The sequence below is a fragment of the Podarcis gaigeae genome, assembly GCF_964106915.1.
Source record: "Podarcis gaigeae genome assembly, chromosome: 10".
In the NCBI taxonomy this organism is placed as follows: Eukaryota; Metazoa; Chordata; class Lepidosauria; order Squamata; family Lacertidae; genus Podarcis; species Podarcis gaigeae.
Window position 1 is genome coordinate 73,545,785 of NC_139686.1, and position 14,422 is coordinate 73,560,206.

The 14,422-nt window shown below is 45.7% G+C and overlaps 1 protein-coding gene across 1 annotated transcript in view; it reads left to right on the forward strand.

The window, feature by feature from the left end:
* The window catches only part of FAM107B (family with sequence similarity 107 member B), a 98,298-nt gene that overhangs the window by 13,122 nt on the left and 70,754 nt on the right, over positions 1-14,422 (forward strand). The gene's annotated exons all lie outside the window — the stretch shown is intronic.

Consider the following 14,422-nt stretch of genomic DNA (forward strand, 5'->3'; position numbering starts at 1 on the left):
AGTACCTGCCTGCTGATGCCGCCTCTCCCAGCTAGAAGACAAGGTCCTGTCTGGAATTTTTTTTTAAAGAAAAGAAAAGCATGCCATGCCTAATAATAGGACACATTCTTTTAATGGCAGTTATTGGTGATACTTGACAATTATTATTTCAAAGGGTGAATGTACTAGTTTGTGTTTGTTAGCAAGCTTTATTTACATTGTTTACTGTTGAACCACAGACAAGTATGGTAGATCTTGCCTAATTTGAAAAGGAACTAATTTAAAATGGATAAAATAAAAATAAGAGGTCCAATGAGGACTGGGCTGTGTGGGTGCATACCTGAGCTATCACCATTGCTAAAAGAGAAAGACTCCATCAGTGAACCCTGACTGGCTGTGCAGATACACAGTCTTGAAGGATCCTACCATTGCCTGCCCATTGTTCTGGGAGCTGATTGGCAAAGTACATATATATCTTATTGAGAGTAAATGGATGTGTGTGTCTTATTTTAATGCATAAACAAAACTGTGTCCTGAGTATTGAAAGTTTGGGGAACGAAGGCTGTTTGGACTAGTCCTGTCTGCTGGATGGGAGTCTCCAGAGTGATGTAACTGAAATGGGGCAAGTGGGATTATTCTGCTGCCATGACAGAGAAGTAGGGAGTGCCAGCCACTCTTGTGAGAACAGCTACTATATCTTCTGTTTTATAGAAAGGTAATGTAATAGATGAGGGACGCGGGTGGCGCTGTGGGTTAAACCACAGAGCCTAGGACTTGCCGATCAGAAGGTCGGCGGTTTGAATCCCTGCGATGGGGTGAGCTCCTGTTGCTCGGTCCCAGCTCCTGCCAACCTAGCAGTTTGAAAGCATGTCAAAGTGCAAGTAGATAAATAGGTACCGCTTCAGCGGGAAGGTAAACGGCGTTTCTGTGCACTGCTCCGGTTCGCCAGAAGTGGCTTAGTCATGCTGACCACATGACCCGGAAGCTGTACGCTGGCTCCCTCGGCCAATAAAGCGAGATGAGCGCCGCAACCCCAGAGTCAGCCATGACTGGACCTAATGGTCAGGGGTCCCCTTTACCTTTAAGTATGTGCCCAGGGGACATCTGGTTCTTGCTTCCTCATTCTCACACCCCCTTTTAAAGAGGTTCTCCTGGTTCTTCCAAGGGAATGGGATTGAGATTTGTTTGGTAGTAGTGAATTCTTTTCAGTATTCAATGCTGGTTTTGGCTTTGATTGGGTGCCAAGTATTTGCTCAAGCTGAAGGAAAATTGGACCAGAGGGGACGGAAAAAAGAATCTGAGGTTCTCAAGCAAGGGAAGTTTACAAGAATAGCTTAGCTTCTAAAAAGGAATAAATCTTCTGAACTTTCCAAAATGCCATGTCGAATAATTGTTTTGATTGGAAATGATTATTTTAATGACAAGAAGTATTCAGGTCTGATAGTTCTGGGTGATTATGTCGAAAAGGGATCAGTTTGAAGTCATAAAACCTCGAAATCTTCCATAAATTGGTGCGGCTGGGATCAACAGAAAGAACCGGAGCAGCCTCAAGTATCCTGATCTTCAATCAGCATGTCATCCTGTAGCTTGTTGTTAGCCACCCTGAGCCCGGCTTTGGCTGGGGAGGGCGGGATATAAATAAAATTTATTATTATTATTATTATTGAAGATGATGCTCCATATCCATTTTCCCAAAAGAAGTTGAATGATCTAGTTCGCGACCTCAGCTTGTCAAAGGACTCTGCCGAACTGTTGGCATCCAGTTTGAAGGGAAAAAACCTCCTCTCTGACAGTGCTCGCATCAGCATCAAGAGTACGGAGAAGCAGACACGGAGCAATGGATCCAAACTACAAGAAAGAAGATTCCACCTAAACATTAGGAAGAACTTCCTGACAGTAAGAGTGGTTCGACAGTGGAATTTGCTGCCAAGGAGTGTGGTGGAGTCTCCTTCTTTGGAGGTCTTTAAGCAGAGGCTTGACAACCATATGTCAGAAGTGCTCTGATGGTGTTTCCTGCTTGGCAGGGGGTTGGACTCGATGGCCCTTGTGGTCTCTTCCAGCTCTATGATTCTATGATTCTATGAGACCCTGGTAGATGAAGGGAACGCAGTGGATGTAGCCTACCTTGATTTCAGCAAGGCATTTGACAAGGTGCCCCATGATATTCTTGTAAAGAAGCTGGTAAAATGCGGTCTTGACTATGCCACCACTCAGTGGATTTGTAACTGGCTGACTGACCGAAACCAAAGGGTGCTCATCAATGGTTCCTCTTCATCCTGGAGAAGAGTGGCTAGTGGGGTGCCACAGGGTTCTGTCTTGGGCCCGGTCTTATTCAACATCTTTATCAACGACTTGGATGATGGACTCAAGGGCATCCTGATCAAATTTGCAGATGACACCAAACTGGGAGGGGTGGCTAACACCCCAGAGGACAGGATCACACTTCAAAACGACCTTGACAGATTAGAGAACTGGGCCAAAACAAACAAGATGAATTTTAACAGGGAGAAATGTAAAGTATTGCACTTGGGCAAAAAAAATGAGAGGCACAAATACAAGATGGGTGACACCTGGCTTGAGAGCAGTACATGTGAAAAGGATCTAGGAGTCTTGGTTGACCACAAACTTGACATGAGCCAACAGTGTGACGCGGCAGCTAAAAAAGCTAATGCAATTCTGGGCTGCATCAATAGGAGTATAGCATCTAGATCAAGGGAAGTAATAGTGCCACTGTATTCTGCTCTGGTCAGACCTCACCTGGAGTACTGTGTCCAGTTCTGGGCACTACAGTTCAAGAAGGACACTGAGAAACTGGAACGTGTCCAGAGGAGGGCAACCAAAATGGTCAAAGGCCTGGAAACGATGCCCTATTAGGAACGGCTAAGGGAGCTGGGCATGTTTAGCCTGGAGAAGAGGAGGTTAAGGGGTGATATGATAGCCATGTTCAAATATATAAAAGGATGTCACATAGAGGAGGGAGAAAGGTTGTTTTCTGCTGCTCCAGAGAAGCGGACACGGAGCAATGGATCCAAACTACAAGAAAGAAGATTCCACCTAAACATTAGGAAGAACTTCCTGACAGTAAGAGCTGTTCGACAGTGGAATTTGCTGCCAAGGAGTGTGGTGGAGTCTCCTTCTTTGGAGGTCTTTAGGCAGAGGCTTGACAACCATATGTCAGGAGTGCTCTGATGGTGTTTCCTGCTTGGCAGGGGGTTGGACTCGATGGCCCTTGTGGTCTCTTCCAACTCTACGATTCTATGATTCTATGAGAAGAACTTGGTGTACTGTGCAGATATTGCGCAGCTTCTCCTCAAGCTTGGAGTGCCACAGTACGAACCCAAAGATTGGAGACTGTTCATTGACAGCAGCAAGTGATCACTGAAATGTGTTCTGCTACACAACGGCAACCAGTTTGCCTCTATACCCCTGGCTCACTCGAGTACACTGAAGGAGAACTATGAAGCGGTGAAGTATGTGCTGCAGAAAATTGGTTATGATCAGCATAAGTGGTTTATTTGTGTTGACCTGAAGATGGTGAACTTTTTGTTGGGACAACAGTCTGGCTTCACCAAGTACCCATGTTTTCTGTGCATGTGGATAGTACGGACCGTGCTCAGCATTACACGAAGAAGGACTGGCCTGTGCGGGAGGAATTGGTGCCTTGCAAAGAAAGGAACGTCATCAACGACCCTCTGGTGGACAGAGACAGAATACTCTTCCCACCGCTGCACATCAAGTTCGGCTTAATCAAGCAGTTCACCAAGGCTCTGGACAAGGATGGTGACTGCTTCACTTACTTGTGCCAGGCTTTTCCAGGATTGACCATGGAGAAGTTGAAAGCTGGCATCTTTGACGGTCCTCAGATCCGTCAGCTCATCCAGAGTTTGGAAAGTCAATGAACGAAATGGAACTGGAAGCGTGGAAGGCATTTGTTCTGGTAGTGAAGAACTTTCTTGGCAACAATAAGGCCAGAAACTATGCAGAACTTGTCAACAACATGCTGACTGCTTTCAGAAACCTGAGCTGCAACATGAGCGTCAAGATGCACTACCTATTTTCACATATGGACCGGTTTCCTGAGAACCTGGGTTCAGTGAGTGACGAGCAGGGGGAGAGATTCCATCAGGACATGAAAGAGATGGAGACCAGGTATCAGGGTCGCTGGGACGCAGTCATGATGGCTGACTACTGTTGGACTCTGAAGAGAGACCTCCCTGCCTCTGAGCATTCCAGGAGTTCCAAGAAACGGAAGTTCAAGCCCTGAAGTTTGAAAAATGGTGAAGCAACATGCAATTTATGTGTATTTACCTTTATCAATGCCCACCATTCAGTTTACAGTAAACCTGACCTGATGGAGAGAAACGGATGCCATTTCCTGATTCAGCAGTGCAAAAATACCCTAAATCAGTTGTAGAAATCTAGACAACATTCAAAAAGTAAAAAATTGCTGCCCAGTGAATTTTTTACAAAAAATTAATGGAAAAAAAACAATTTTTATTGTAAGAGATCATAATCAGCCTTACAATTTGTTACTTAAAATCTAAATTACATATCAAATCTAACAGTGTTTCACACATACCATAGACTTTATGGCAGGTTTTCTGAACAAAACATCAAAACTTACATTAATCTCTCCTCAACCACCTATCCATTAAAAAAAAAACTTTGGGAAAACTTAAAAAGCATAAGAACTCAGGTAGTCAAAAAATAGCAGCGCTCATCTCGCTTTATTGGCCGAGGGAGCCAGCATACAGCTTCTGGGTCATGTGGCCAGCAGGACTAAGCCGCTTCTGGTGAACCAGAGCAGCGCACGGAAACGCCGTTTACCTACCCACCAGAGCGGTACCTATTTATCTACTTGCTCTTTGATGTGCTTCTGGACTGCTAGGTTGGCGGGAGCAGGGACCGAGCAATGGGAGCTCACCCTGTCGCGGGGATTCGAACCGCCGACCTTCTGATCAGCAAGCCCTAGGCTCTGTAGGCCTAGGGCTTGTGCCACCCACCTCAGCACCACCCACAAAACTTGTATATTGGGGCACTATTGGGGCACTTTTATACGTATCAATGTGCCCTGTGTCTTAGTGTATCAAAGTGCCGCAACGGACATTTTCAAAAAAACTAACAATTATTAATAAAATCGCTGAACTTATTTAAAAATCACGTATAATCCCGATTACTGAGTGGAATAACTTACCTTTGGTATTTTTAAATCTTAACTAAACGAAGCAAAACAGCGCTGGAACACTTTTACATTTCTTGTAATTTTTTTGTTGGTCACGCTAAAAACATACCTACTCTCGTCAAAGGCCAACTGGTAACTGGCGGGCGCCGTGGTCGAAGCTGTTGTACTCACACATGTATAGACACGTTTTAGTGATGTTGCGACATGAATAACGTTTCTCAATATTGAAATATTGTTGGTGTATCAATGTGCCCCTTGCATTAATGTGCCCCGCCTCCCCCTAGTCTTTTCACCTGTTTGATGGTTAGCTCAATGTTATTTTGGCAATCAGTCAAGGAAGTCAGGCTTTCTCCAGTTAAACTTTAGGTAATGCCTAAAAATGCTTCATCAGTTTAGCTTAGTTGTTTAGCTTTTTTCTGGCCATAGTTGTTGAGCTTTGTTGGGGGTGGGGGAATGGAGTTTGAAAACTGTTTTTTAAGGAAAATTGCCAAAAAGCCCAAGACTTCCAATATGGGTTGCCATATGCCTGGGTTTTCTGGGACGTTTTAGCTGGTTTCCGGAAATTCCGCCCAGACGCCATTTTCAAAGGAAATTCGGACATATGGCAGGCCAAGTGTTCAAGATGTTTCACATGCTTTACATGTGAAGTTTTACACATTTCTAATCCCTGCAGCAGCTGTAAGGCACATCCCACTGTTCTGGTGTGCTGAGGTTGAGAGAGAGAGGCTTGCCTGGGGTCCACTGGTGGGTTCATGGCAGCGATTAGATCTGAACTTCCTGGCCGCCCTGAGACCTCTGGGTATAGGGCGGCATAGAAATTCAATAAATAAATAAGATAAATAAATATTTAAATTGTGATTTAGAATGGCCCCCTAAACACCCATCTAGCTGTCCATCACGAGGCAGTTATCCAACATTAACTTCAGTTGTAGAAATACTCTGTGAAATGCTGAGTTTAAATACCACAACTTGTTAATGTAGAGAGAAAGATAGATGCCTGGGCAAATAGGGTTTTATTGGGAGAGAAATAAATACTGGGGCTCAGCTGGGTTAAAAGTGCCTTGGGTTAGAAAACACTCCGTGCAACTGTTTCATTGGAGGAAAATCCTGTTGGCCTTCAAAGTAGAATTTCTGGCCTCTGGCAAAAGACCAGGATCCTCTCAAGAGATTAGTGTTGAATGACAATCTGGATTACCAAATTATAGTTGGTATTTACTCGTCTGTGTGCAGCTCCCAGTGATGATGTGGGCCCTTATCTGGGATGAGGAAAAACATCTGTGATTTCTAAAATTACATTCCTGGTTAGGACAGGGGCTGGGAGTAACTCAGGCAGTTAAACAAAATATAGAGGAGAGGTAAACACCCTACAAACTACTGTAAAAATGTTGTTGGCATCTGTCTCAAGAGACAACGGAGTGCACCACTTTCTGCCCTTTCCATGCCCACGACTTCCTCATTGCTTTCATTTCTTTTCCAGCTCTGTTCCTGAATGCAATACCCCCCATACCTTTGATCTCTCAGATTTGCACAAAACCATTAAATTGGGCAAACCAACCATGCAAAAAAATTCTGCACCAGATATATTGGGCAGCAGTCTGAAAAGTGTGTGTGAAGAATGAACAACTGCTTTTGCTTCTTTCCCAGCATGTAGTAAGGGTGCCTTCGGAGCTTAGCCTATATGTGTGGAACATTTGCTTGCATGGTTTTCTGATTTTGGGCAAATATGAGCAATCAAAAGATATGAAACCAGAAAACCACACCATCAAATTTACAATTGCCTGACTGTCTGGTTTTGCCACCCCCCACCCCGGGTGAGGCTTCTTTGTTTTTGTTTATTAAAAAACAAGGTGTGTGCACAGCTGACTACTAAACTGGCATAATAAATTGACAGACTGAAGGATGAAGTTTTCACACATACTTGTTGGCATCTGTCTCAAGAGACAATGAGGACACCTCCGGGGGTAAAGTCAGACCACTACATGAGCAGGTCTGAAGTGCCCCCCCCCCCCCGGGACGCAAGCCTGGACAGCGTGCATGAAGGTCCTGAGCTGCCCAGACAACAAGATCCCCCTCAGAATGTGTAAAATGGATCTTGGGCAGATGTTGAAGCAGGTGGCGAGATGGACCGAACAAAGACACAGCCTGATCGCTCCTGAAAAGAAGCCTGGAGAAGAAGCAATTGGAGGTTGTGGATGGGAAGTTATTATATGAAATAGGTTTATTGGGAGCGAAATTCTGTCTGAAAACAGGCTTGATACCACACACAGATACCTGAAACAACACAATAAGGTCCCAGCCAGGATGGCCTGGGCGGGTAAATCCAGGTTGCTGTTTCTGAATTATATATTCAATGTGGCTAGTTGTATTTGGATATTAAAATTACAGATATTATTATCATCATCATTATTATTATTATTATTATTATTATTATTATTATTATTATTAAAATGCCTGTTTGTCTTTCTTGTCTTTACATAAATCTGTAAGTGTTTCACCCCCTGGAATGCCTTTGGGACAGAGAGAGCAGCTGTTGGTGTGTTTCCCTGTCCTCTCCCCCATCTCTCTTTTTCTCCTTCCTCTCCTTCTCCTATGATATCGTAAAATGGCTGGGCAGGGACTCTCGCTTTTAAAAAAATGTTCAGCATATGTGAAAATGTATAAACTTTATAAATGGTAAGTAGTAATAATAGGTAAGTAAATAAAATCTGCAGTTCAGACCTGGTGTCATCTTCAACCTCTTCTTTGGTCCCATCTGAACATTAATTTTAAAGCAGTGCCATGCCACTTTAAACAGCCATGTCTCCCCCTCCCCAAAGAATTCTGGGTGCTGAGAGTTGTTAGGAGCCCCACAGAGCTACAACGGCAGAGCAGTTTAACAACCAGTCTCTTTTTGCAGGGAGCTGTCGCTCTCAGAGGGGACTAGGGGTCTCCTAACAACTCACAGTACCCAGAATAAGCTACAGTTTCCAGGATGCCTTGAGGTTACAGTGCAGATGGAGCCTTCCATCCACCCCCCTTGATAAATGGGCTTTCAAATCATGGTCACCCAAACGCCTTCCCTTTCCAGCCGTGTTTTGCTTAGCTTTGTAGCAGCCAAAGGGGCATAAGCACATGGTGCAGATGAATTGCTTTCTTGCAAATAAGCCTGGCTGGGAAAGCAATCTCCATTGTTGGTCCAGATTTTCTTCTTGCAACACCTGCTTAAATCAGACTGAAACACATTCAAGGCAAAGGCCTTCTACATCTTGGGAGATAAAACTGTTGGCAGGGTCATTTGGAAAAAGAAAGAAAGCGAACAAGTTGTGAAGCAAGAGCATCTCTGTAGGTCTGCTGTACGTTCTCTCTTGATGCCGTTTTGCTGTAATAGAAACCCGTAACAAATCATTGTCTGGCATCATGGGCGCTTGATGAATAACTGGAGATGAACTCCCAGCGGATTAATGCAGCGGCTGCTCTGTGCCAAGGAGCTTTAATCAAAGGAAGGCAGCCAAAATTAAAGGATGTGTGCATTCTCCTAGCCCTATTATTTGCTGTAATTCTTTAAACACTCTACTCCCCACCATGCAAATGTTTAACATTCATGAGGCCACAGCCAGTGGGTTCAGCTGCCACGTCTATGTGGGTTAGATCTTTAAAGGAAAAGGCAGCATTTAGATACCTTGTTTGGCTTTATGTTCATTGTCTGTTAGATGCCTGTTTGAAAACAGGTCCTAGAGAGTCAGCAAAAGCATCAGATTCTTTAGGCACCTCTGAAAATGTGAGTTTGTGTGAAAAGCTTTGCTATTGGGAAAGCCTAGGAATGGCATGTAGATTGTGGACTGACCAGCAGTTTCCAACATCACCAATAGTTGGGCATGATGGGAGTTATTGGCATCTGTCTGTCCAGTTGGAAAGTGGAGGAGTGTGCCTTTGTGGATGAAGTCAAACTGTGGGAAGGCTATAGTGCCTTCTGTGGGTGTGGAGACTGATATGAGAGAGACATGTTTTCTTGCAGCCAGGGCAGTTGAAGAAGTCCGGTTGTGCTGCTGCAGATGCACCAGGGCATGTCTTCTCTCTGCGTTCCTCCCAGTGGCTATTCCTCCTCTGGTCTCTGCTATGGATGCACAATCTGCCTGTCTGTCTCCGGGCACTGGGGCCACATGGCAAGGTTAATGCTGCCAACCTTCATGTCATGTTTGCAGACTTCTTTGAAATGCAGAGTTGGTCTGCCAAGGGGCCTGATGCCCATTGTGGGAGTCATGGTCCAGCAATATCTGTCTGACCACGGTCCCTCAACCCCATAAGCACAGCAGAAGAGCATATCTTGGAGCCTCAGTACAGAAATGGCTGGTCTAGGAGCAGAGATCATGGGGTAGGTTTCATCATTGTTGAAGTGCAAGACATATGTGGGCAATGAATCCCTCAGCAAGTCAGAGGTCAAGTTAATCATAGTTTCCTTGCTGTTACTGACAAACAGGGAGACAGGCTGCAGCTGCATCTACTTCCCCCATGTATCTATTTTGTGTTTCCATTTTTCTCATCTAGAACAACAGAAAGTCACAAGGACGTGTGTGGTTTATTGAAACATAAGTCCGTATTTCCTAAGGAGCAAGACTATCATTCCACAGTCTGTTTAATTGTTCACCACAAAAACTTTGCAGGCACAAACAGCATTGAAAGCAGGGTTGTGTATCACTGCCCTGATACCACAATGAACGCAACTAGTCATGAATGCACCATCAAAAGGATGTCTGGAGGGGACCATAACTGGGGCATATTTCTGCAGGGAGGCGGCTGAAATGCACAGGATATTTCTTCCATCATCTCCCCAGGGACAGGGAGGGGGCACCAAGGGTTAAGCTCTCTGCAGTGCAGAGTCCAGCCAGGAAGGGGGGAGACTTTGCTGATCTATAAAAGCAACACAGTTCAGCTCCAATCACTTCCAGCTCCAGTTCAGCCCCAGAGGCTGAACGCACAAGCCCAGAACACAATTTGTATGGACAGCAAGCACTGTATTGGTCCATGTTTCCACTGAGGAAGAAGAAAGGGGGGGAGTTCAGGAAAGGGGCATCCAGGGGACCCAGGGAAGCTTTCCCGCGTCCATCCTGGTGAGAGGGGGGAGGTGATAGACCCGTCCTGGAAGAGAACCACAGAATACCCTGTGCACCTGTTCAGCTTAGTATATGCATAGTATTTTACCTGAGAAAGGAAAGGTGTGCCTAGGAACAGCCCACGCGGCCTAAAACCCGCCACCTCCTTCCCACATGCCCCTCCTGCTTTAGACACTGCTCCTTAGCCTGGTACGGCAGGATAAATGCAGGGCATCTAGAGCAGCAGTCCTTGGCATGTGGACGCAGGGTGGAAGTTGTGCTTTGTGCAGTGGCGGCTGATTCATTTGGGGGAATGGGGGCAGTGCCCCACCAACCCAAATCTGTCCTCTGTTCACATCAGGTCCCTGGAGTGGCTTTGCCTCTCTGCCTCCTTAGCTGCAGTGTTGCCTTTGTAGGACTCAACAGGGACGAGGATGAGGACGAAACCAGAATTAGTGGGCTCTGCCTCTTGTTGGCTCCGTCTCCACCTACACTTGGCCTGCTGGCCTTCTGCAGCAGCCAGCCCTTGTTTCAGGGAAAGGGGTTTCCGGGAGGGAAAGATCAGAGCTGCTCTTGTTGCTGCGGAATGTTGCCAAGGTGGGAATTGCAGGTGGGGAGAAGAGGGCTCTTATGCCCCAGTGCTGCTTGCAGGCTTCCCATGGATGTATGGTTGGTCAGTGTGAGGGTGCTGTGCTAGATGGGCCTTTGGCCTGATGCAGCAGACACTTATCATAGAATTGTAGTGTGGGAAGGGACCAGGGGTCATCTAGTCCAACCCCCTGCAATGCAGGAATATCAGCTAAAGCATCCATGACAGACAGCCATCCAACCTCTGCTTAGAAACCTCCAATGATGGAGAGTCCACCCCCTTTCCACTGTCAAACAGCTCTTACATTCTTATACTTTCCTGGAAGAAAGTCCCATAGAAGTCAATGGGGCTGTCTTTTAAGTAGACACACGTAGGATTGTGCAGTGAAACACTTAGTATGGTTTCTAATGAAATAGTGTTGTAGAATAAAATTCAGTTAGGTGGAACAGATGGAAAGAGTCAGCTTGAGTGGAGTTTTGTGCCACATTCAACAGGCTTCCTTTAAATTTTCCCACAATCACAGTGAATTCTCCATTCTCGAAGGTCTTTTCATATAGGAAGCATTTGGTGAGAAGGAAGTTGTCGGGATGTTATAGCCGCATTTCCAAATAACATTCTTCATAAAAATAATAAAGTTTCCAGCTATCCGTTGAAATTGCTCCTCTTCAGTTTGGTTTGAATATTCTTCTCTCCAACTCTACAAAGGATTTCCATTGACATCACATTTCCTCCCCAAAGGAAATGAATGACATGTGAAATAAGCTTGAAAAAAATACTAAATATAAAATATGTGCCTGTCTCTCTGCAGCGGGAAGCTGGTCTGCTTTGTATTCCCAGTGACCCGATCTAAGAACAGCAGCCCTTTGGCATGTTTTTCTTCCCAAGAAATTTTTTGACCTGGGTTGTTGTTAAGTTGTGAGTGAACATATCAGACGACACAGCGATTCTTCAGACAGCTCTTGTTTATTCACAGGCCAGAACAGAACTGAACTGAAGAGTTCAGCCAGCCTGCTTATATAGAGCTCCACTAGAACACAACAGTAACCATTTTCTGTAACTATCCAATCACTGAACGTCACTTTCAATCCCTTATTTGCATATGTGGACCTGAGTGAAAACTATCTACAGTATCCCCCTGCTGGCCCAGGGTGAGAACTTCAGTACATAACAGTTGTTAATGTCTCTTTGCTCCAGAGTTGGTATAGATGAATTTAAATGGTTGGAACAGGTGTGCAATGCCACCTTCGAGGTCTCTCGAAGGACTTCCATGAAGCTCCTGAACTCCCTCCTCCTTCTCACAGACACTCAGCTCGAGTCATGAGGTGGTGAGAGCAGTTACATTTTTCCCTCCTGAAAAGAACTTGGCACTATGGCAAGAAAACTGAATAAGGACACTCTTTCCAACACCCTCTTTGAGCTCTGTGTGCATTTCAAGGCTCGTGTTAATTCTGCTGAACTGGACTTTCATCCAGATCCCTTAGAAAAGTCAAAATGTGTGTTTGCATGGGTGATTTCTTTTTTCCTGTCTCTCTGGGATGTGTGTGTGGAACTGATCTAGGGAAGAGGGCAAGAAGGATTTGCTGCCCCCGGCCCTCGCCCAAAACTCAAAATGTGCCCCTGGGTCTAGAAACATTGGCAGCTCTGTGGAAGCAGCCAGAGAAGTGGTTGTTGTTGGCGTCCATCTGTCTTGAGAAACAGTGGAGTGTGCCTCTGGGCGTGAAGTCTAACTGCTGGGTTGGCAGCACTGAAGTGGTCTCTCTGGGGCGCAAGCCTGGGCAGTGTGTCTGGGGGTCCTGGGCTGCCCAAAGACCTCCCTCTCAGCCTGGCTGATGTGGCCCAAAGGAAAGCAGAGCAAGGCATTTGGCACCAGCTGGGCTGCAGGAGTTGCCAAAAAGAGGCAGACAAGGCGCCATATAACCACCTTAGGGACTCCACTCTGGATTTGTGTAGGGTTTGCTCCTTAACCTTTTTTCCTCCCAAAGACATCCTGCAAGGCAGTGGAGCTTTAAGATAAGAGTTTTCCTCCTCCTAGATGGGCTCCCTTCCTAGGTTATAATAATAATAATTTATTGTTTGTACTCCACCCATCTGGCTGGGTCTCCCCAGCCACTCTGGGCGGCTTCCAACAAAGATTAAAAATACATTAAAATGTCACACATTAAAAACTTCCCTGAACTTCTTCTAAATGTCAGGTAGTTGTTGTTCTATTTGACATCTGGTGGGAGGGTGTTCCACAGGGCAGGCGCCACTACCAAGAAGGCCCTCTGCCTGGTTCCCTGTAGCTTTGCTTCTTGCACTGAGGGAACCGCCAGAAGGCCCTCAGCACTGGACCTCAGTGTCCGGGCAGAACAATGGGGGTGGAGACGCTCCTTCAGGTATACTGGGCCAAGGCCATTTAGGGCTTTAAACACTTTGAATTGTGCTCAGAAACGTACTGGGAGCCAGTGTAGGTCTTTCAAGAGCAGTGTTATATGGTCTCAGCAGCCGCTCCCCGTTACCAATCTAGCTGCCGCATTCTGGATTAGTTGTCGTTTCCGGGTCACCTTCAAAGGTAGCCCCACGCAGAGCACATTGCAGTAGCCCAAGCGGGAGAAAACTAGAGCATGGACCACTCTAGCAAGACAGTGCGCAGACAGGGAGGGTCTCAGCCTGCGTACCAGATGGAACTGGTAGACCTGTCCCTCACTTCCCTCTACAACATGTTGGACCTTTGGACCCACCCTTGGTCTTGTCTACTCAATCGGGTGGGGACGGTCTTTTCATGCAGTGAGTCCCTAACTCACTCAGCTCCCCTCACCTGGTTTAGTCAGCCAGTCAAAGCCATTCCTGGGGTGTGGTTGCTTTCACACGCTGACAGCTTCTAGGAGCCACAGCTGAGAGGTGGGTGCAGGGTGGGGACCAAAGGTGGACAAACTACCCCAGAAGTAGCATGATGTGTCCCGCACCAGAGGTACCACCCATCCCCGAACACTGCATACTAGAGACGTAAGCACTGCAATACTACTTAATTGTCCCTCGAACTGTAGAACATTTTCTGGGATTTGCAGCAACTGCACACTTGAGTTTTCAAGGGAGCCATGTGGAAGCAATTTACCGTACATTGTTGTTTTTATTTTGCTTAAGTATGGAAGAGATCAGTGTGGTGGTGGTGGGGTGGAGCTAGAAATATTTTTATTCAGAGCAGGATGAGAATGTGGATACAAAGACAGGCAGTTTCCTAATTTTCAGATGTATACTAACGAATGTTGCTTCCAGACTGTTGCTAGTTTGTGAGAGGAATTCAGTCATGTGCTGGGAAATGCAGGTTGCGCAATTAAAGTTGCTCCTGAGATCTTTCAGAACCAAACTCACTTTCAAATCCAATAACATTTTTTGTGGTAAGTGAAGAGAGGGGGAAATTCACTAGGAAGTGTGTAATAACAGTTGCTTGATGAGACATGATACAATCTTGCAAACAAATAAAAAGGAGCGTTCACTAATCAATAAACAGTGAATGTTGCATAACCAGCCCACAAACTTTGTGCCAACAAATAAGGCTGGATGCTCAATAAATAGGTCATCTGTAAGCAACTGTAGTGTAACGTGCAGTGCTATCTGATACAT